Source organism: Carassius auratus, chromosome 11 (genome assembly GCF_003368295.1).
Source record: "Carassius auratus strain Wakin chromosome 11, ASM336829v1, whole genome shotgun sequence".
Classification (NCBI taxonomy): domain Eukaryota; kingdom Metazoa; phylum Chordata; class Actinopteri; order Cypriniformes; family Cyprinidae; genus Carassius; species Carassius auratus.
The window spans coordinates 12,606,537-12,613,258 of NC_039253.1; the positions used below are offsets into that span (position 1 = coordinate 12,606,537).

General features: G+C 39.1%; 1 protein-coding gene across 1 annotated transcript in view; it reads right to left on the bottom strand.

The window, feature by feature from the left end:
* Positions 1–5,843, bottom strand: part of sipa1l2 (signal-induced proliferation-associated 1 like 2) — a 68,928-nt gene extending 63,085 nt beyond the window's left edge. The window contains exon 1 of the mRNA XM_026275417.1: positions 5,668–5,843. The gene's annotated coding sequence lies outside the window, so the exon portion shown is untranslated. The remainder of the gene's footprint in view (positions 1–5,667) is intronic.
* Between the last annotated feature and the right edge of the window lie 879 nt (positions 5,844–6,722).

Consider the following 6,722-nt stretch of genomic DNA (forward strand, 5'->3'; position numbering starts at 1 on the left):
CCCCATCTGAAGTCCCTCTTTGTGGCGGAAACCTCCAAAGAGTCCACTTAGCAAGCGCAAGAGAGTCATATTAGTCCCGCTGAGAAGAGAGATCTGGTTCAAAGAGAGAGAGTGAAGCCAGAAGGAGACGGCCCTGTGTGCGTGAGCCAGCCTCCTGAAATATCTCCCTCTCACAATCAGCATAGATACTTGAATGAGAGTCGGTTCAGCCAAAGTGGAAATGTGGAAATCTATCTGCTGATATTTCAATCCTCGTCCCCAACTCGAAACAAAAGCCCCACATGAAAACAAACCGTGCAGAAACCAATGCAGACGCTGCACTCCAGTGCTCTAGTTTTTTTGTAGCGTTTGCCATTTTAAATATTGAGCAGCTTGTCATCCAAGGTTACGCTCAGGGAACATGTTGAAAGGAAGAGGGAAGATCTCAAAGGATAGCGGAAACGTATGAGCAAAAGGGTTTGAAATGAAACTATTGTTAATCAGGAAAAGGCATTTGGTGGGGTTGAGACCCATTTGGAAGGATGGAAGTGAGTGTTACAGTGTCAGGTGTAGAGGCAGATGGCTCCATGCATCTGATTGGGTTTGCCAGCAGCCTCGCTCTCTTTCCCATGGGCTACTGCATTAGGCAGAAAAGAGGGAATGGTTCAAGATGGCTCTGAGTTATTATGAAGCTGGGGCTGTAGGCTATAAATCATGACAAGGATGTTAAAAATAAATAAAAGAAGTAATAAATAATAAAAACACCATTGTCTTGCTTAATTTTTTTTTTTTTACAGATTGACAATTAAATAGATAGATTGATCTAAAAAATTTAATTATGTCATGAATTACTTTATGTTGTCTCATATAAAACCTGTATGATTAATTGTCCTCTACGTAAAGCAGCAAAAAAAAAAATGTTGGTCTATACAAACAAGTTATATACAAAGTCTTAAAGTAAGTCATACAGATTTGTAACAACATGAGGCTGGGTAAACTTTTGGGTGAACTACCCCTTTAACATTGAAGAGCAATATGCGAAACTAATGAGAAGTAATTTGATAATATATTAACGAAACCATTGAGGTCCATTCAGGTTTACAGTACAAGCCTTTGTCTTCCTTCAAATTGTCAGCACTCATAGCAGGCAGTTCCCTCCATCTCCAATGATCTTAAACAGTTTTGCCATCACATAACTGCAATACAACACCTACAGCCAGACCTTTATTTTCTGAGATAACACATCCATGCTTCAAAGCAAACCCCGGAATGACACAACATAAACAATCCAATGCTCATAAGCTTTTTTTTCTAGTCTACTGACCACACAATGTCTTGGATTCAGATATGCAGGGTGCTAAGGCCAGGTGATTCTGCCAGGAATGTCAGGAAAGTCTCTCAGGCATAAGTGAGAAGGGTGGTCTGAGTTGGCGTCACCTCTTTAGGCTTGTCTGTAATAAGGATGAAATGGTCTACTCTATATCGACCTGAAAACCGAACCCTCAAGCCTCCAGGCTGTGGAAGTGTCATAGGAAGACACTCCATTGTGTCGACACCTTCAAAAAGAGCCATGAAAAAGAATGGGAAAAGAAAGAAAATAGCTGGGAACTCAATGGCCAACTAAATAGAAATCTTTTCTTGCAATAGAAGCGTCCCTTGGGACAACCAAATGAAATCCAGATACGTCAGAAGACTAATCTTAACAGAAAATTCAGGAACACATTAGCAAATGAGTGTCCTCATGATACGGTAGCTTTGGAAAAAGCCCTTTGGAAAGTTTTAAAATTAACATCAGCAGTTGGCAACCACTGCTGAATATACAGTACCGCTGACTACTTTAAAACAATTATATCGTTCATCTTAACAAGAGGTTTTGAGGTCATGCAGGGTGCTGGAAGAGTGCCAGGGATGGTGGATGAAACGTGGGAAGTCGTGGTCCCATGCAAGACGTCACTCTCTTGCTCACAAAGGTGCATGATCGAACACTCATTATAAATGGAGTATCCAAGGTCACTCTCAGCCAAACTGGAGTGCCATTGATGGAGTGGTGCAGTGATCCTTTCCTGTACCCATGCAGGGAAGCTCAGAAAGGTCTGGCTATTGATTCCTCGGCCAACAGATGGCCATAGCTAATCCCCGTCTGTATCCATTTATTCTCCTCATGCTTTCCATCGGTAACAAAAATGCATTACTGCAATACTACCAGCAAATGTATCCTTTGTCATTGTCTGCTGAGACTCCACTTAAAGAGCACAAATTTCACTACCATCAGCAATTTCAAAAGCTTTTTCATGATCTCCAGCGGACTACTCAACCATTTTTTTCTGAGAACATGATCTTAAAATAAATCAATGAACAAACAGGGTCTTGCATGGACTTGAGTGACTATTTAAGGAGTTCAGAAAGGGGCAAACAGATTATGAACTAAAGCATCCGTTCTGAGTCTCGAGATAATGAAATACTTCCTTTCCAAGAGAAGCAAAAGACAAACCCTTTCAGAAAGAGGTCACACTTAGAGCAGGGGCTGTTTAGTCTTCAAATTAAGCCATTTGGATCTTGTTCCCTGAGGTGTTCTCAACTCCTGACCTCGATTTGGTAAACTTGAAACATATCCGAACTTATTTCCTTTCCATTATCTACAAATTATGCAAACTATGTACATAATCTGCTCCACCGTGCAGGATCTGGGCGCTTAAATATGCTCTGATTGTTTTCCATCCCTAGGGAACCAGACATGCACAGAGGAAACAACTCTCATACCGAGGAGTCCTCCCATGGAGCCAGACATACAAACATTCACAACTACTCTAACCGGACTCACACAGTCGCCTATGAACAATGAAAAGGGGGAGGAGTCTTCTGATTTGTTCACTAGGGTCAACGGGGTCTTGCAAGAATTAGATAACTCAATCAACGGTCAGTGGAGGGCTAATTCAAACTCAGCTGCATCTAGTATAATTTCCCTAAATCACATTTCTTTAAACCACTTGAAAAACATCTGCTGATCTTTCTCTACGATCTCACCGTTGGTCTAAGACCCGAGGGATGAGATCAGGGAATCGCAAAGAAAAGAACAGAGACTTAATTAGCCTGACCGCACTATGTCGGGACAGCTGAAAAATTCCCACAGGGTTCACGCGAAGAGTCCCTCAGTGCTGACAGGTGCCCTCCATGACACAGAGAGAGGGGAAATTAATCCGCTAACACAAACAAATCGCCCTCAGGCCTGTTTTCTGTCAGTGCTAGCGACACAAAGGCCATTGATTTGAACCCTCTGAGCGCAAGGAAAGTGTTTTTGATGGGTTCCCTGCTGTCAAACATTTGGGGTATTTGACTTCTAATCCACCCAGAGGGGGTTTCAAATGACCACACAAAGCAGCATGACTATTCATTCAGAAGTTTAAAGCAGTGTATCACCATTTAAGTGAGAATATGAACATTTAGAAAGACCACAACATTATTCTAGCCCTAAACAACAGGACACAGATGTGTTTCTTGGTTGGCACCAATCCCCGCTCTCAAGAGAAGTGTTTCTGACTCAATATAGCTAGGCTGAACATAATTAGATTGGAGTTTTGATAATTAAATTAACAATAAAATATATGAACAGTCATTAGATGAGCATTCAGAGCCATCTGCACCTCAATTGACATGCAACAAGGCATTTGGGCGGATATCTGTAGTCTCCAATTGATGAAGACATTTCATTTACATGCCACTCAGTTTCTAACAGATGAGAACAAAGTATTTGCCTGAATTTGAATAATGGATGTGCCTAAAACAAAGACAGCGGAGGTACAAAGGGTTTCAAGCCTGCAAAGCACACAAACCCCTCCAATTTGGGCATCAAAAACTCCAACCCCAGGAGAGAGAATAAAACCGCAGATTTACTGGGTAGACTGCCAAGATGTTCGAAGCAACAGCTGGCTGCCAAGGTTACTGCTGAAGGAACAACAACAAAAAAACTATTTCTCTTAAAAGCGTTACAAATTAAGCGAGACTAATCCATTTCGGACCGTTGCAGGGTTTTCAACACCAGTGAGTAATGAGTACTTTCAGATGATCTCTCTTAGTATGACGACCAGTGACAGAATGAGCGTTACCGCTATAAGACTGAAGATTATCATTTGTGCTAAAACGGTACAGACCAAGTCTTCGCAAAAAATCCCTTGTTTTTATATTGAAAATGTATTGGATCCGTTGTAGACTGAAGGGCTTTGAAGGAATAGTTCTCACGAAAAATGATCAACAATACTGTCATTTCAAGCCTGCATGACTTCCGCACTTCTGTGGAGATAAATTCTGTGACACAAAATTAACATAAAAAATAGTCCACATGACGTGTTGCCTGAAGCCATACAATACCTTTGTATGAGGAAAAAAATGTAAGTCATTATTCACTAAAGATTGTGTTATATGCCCCAGTACTTCTTGGCAAGTTCATGGGAAAAGCAGAAATTCCAAACCTTTTTTTTTTTTAGTTTGTTATATTAATTAATTTGCAGATATCTGAAATTGCAATTCTTACTTGCTTTATCCCAAACTGATTAAGTGCCTTTTTTATATTAGCGAATGTGCAGTATAATTACATTTTAATAATATTATTTATTTTATATTAATAATATTACATAATTATAATATTATTATTATTGTATCTAATAATTTCTTGGCATTTGGGGATAGAAAAACTTACCACTTGTTACCACTTTGAATCAAAGGCTGTTTCCAAAACAACATACTCTTTGAAAAGTTAGCCTACTTAATTTGAAAACTTGCTTCGCGACCATTGGAAAAGTATGTTCTATATAGTATGAATATAATCCAAACCACACTTGTCATGTTGTTAATGTCGTGACGCAATTGACTGGTAATTCACATAGTATGTAGTAAGTCATGCAGGTATCGGTAACATACTGTTTCATGAAACCGTCATACTAGGAATTTCTGCTTACTATAGAGTAGGGAAGTATGCAAATTCGGACACGAATCCGAACTAAACAGACTGATCCGATTCTGGAGTTCAATTCACTGACTTGAACAATTGAGTAGCAGCCTTTAACTGAAGCGAATCAGACGAATAAATATATAGCGACTTACATTTCGGCCTTTTCCTCACAAAAAGCTATCGCATGGCATCAGAAGGCTTTAAAAAATATATGTAACGACTCGACTTGTTTTCAACAGAACAAAGAAAGTCAAAAGCGTTTGAAAATTCGGGTGAGTAAATTAAGACCATTTTAATTTTGGGTGAACCAAGTTCGATCTAGCGAGTTTTAAAGTGAAAAGAAAACGACAGAGCGAATATTCATCACACAAATCGTAGGCTACAACAACTAGAGTGAAAACAAATGTATTGTAGAATGTTTTGTTGTTAATTCCCCCAATTCCCAAACACTGAATTGAATAACGCTACTAAACTGCCCACTGCTATGTGCATCAGCGACTGCACATTTATTTTAAACCAAATAAAATATATTTTTCTAAATCACTGTAATATGTTCCCCTACTTTTTTGTTTTTGTTGTTGTTGTTGATAGAACCCATTGTTAAAACCAAAAGACACGCTGTGGAAGCCGGATGGATCTGTATGAACACAACCCACTAAGCTCCGTGGAGTTCACCTTTAAGAAAAGTTTCTTTCGGAACAAGTTCAAATACAAGAAACAGATTTAATCGTTTGTCATCTTACCTCGCTAGGCATGAGACGACAATCCCATTGTATGTGAAGATGATACAACGCAACGATTCCTTGATGTCAATGCACGCGTTATTTCCCAAAGAGACGCGCCTTCCACAATAGAAGCGCAACAACTCACCAGACCTCAGGACACAGCGAGCGGCTGACTGACAACACGACCAGCACAAGCCCCGCCTCTTCTGCGCGCTGATTCGTCGTGGCGTAGACAGAGCCCCGCCTCCAGTGATAGAGCCGTATCATTTGCTCTCTGGCCTGTCAATCTTGCCTTTTAACTTTAAAGGGGCTGTCTGGGATAATGTTGTGAGATTCATTTATGTCTGACGGCGATAGAGTTACATTTACTGTGTGAAAGGCAATTCCATAATACAGATTTCATGGGTGAATAAGTAAAAAAAAAAAACCACTTCTTAAATGACATTTTTAATGTATGCATTTGTAAGCTGTAAACACTCATTTGATCAACGAAATTGCTTCAGGGCAATAAACCCATTTTATAAGCACGTAACGCATATTAGATAGCAATTAATAATGAAGACGTTGAATAAACAAGTAAAATTTTTGGTCACACTACATCCTGATGGTCAATTTGAAAACTTTTTCGTTATGTGGAAGAGACATTTCTGCCCCCAGGGCTTTTTTTGTTTGTTTGTTTTTTGTTTTGATTTTCACACATCAAAAACTATACTACACATTTTTAGTGACGTTTAAAGTTATAAACAGTTTTAATGAGGATGTGCAATTATGCAATGGTGGAACTGATGTAAATACAGTGGAAAGTGGATGGAATGCATTTTGTGTTATTCATTAGTGAGTATTTATAAAATACTGCATTTTGAGCATTTACTTAATACCTAAGTAAAAGTAAAAAGTAGTAAACTAAATAAAAGCAATGTACTATCATGTAAAGTCATTTTACTATTATTTGTCATTTTGTCATTTGTCACTTTACTAACAGATTGTATAATCACTCAACTTCACAACATATATTTATTTACACAAAATATTTGTCATCTTTGATACCCCCCCCCCACACACACACCATTGTC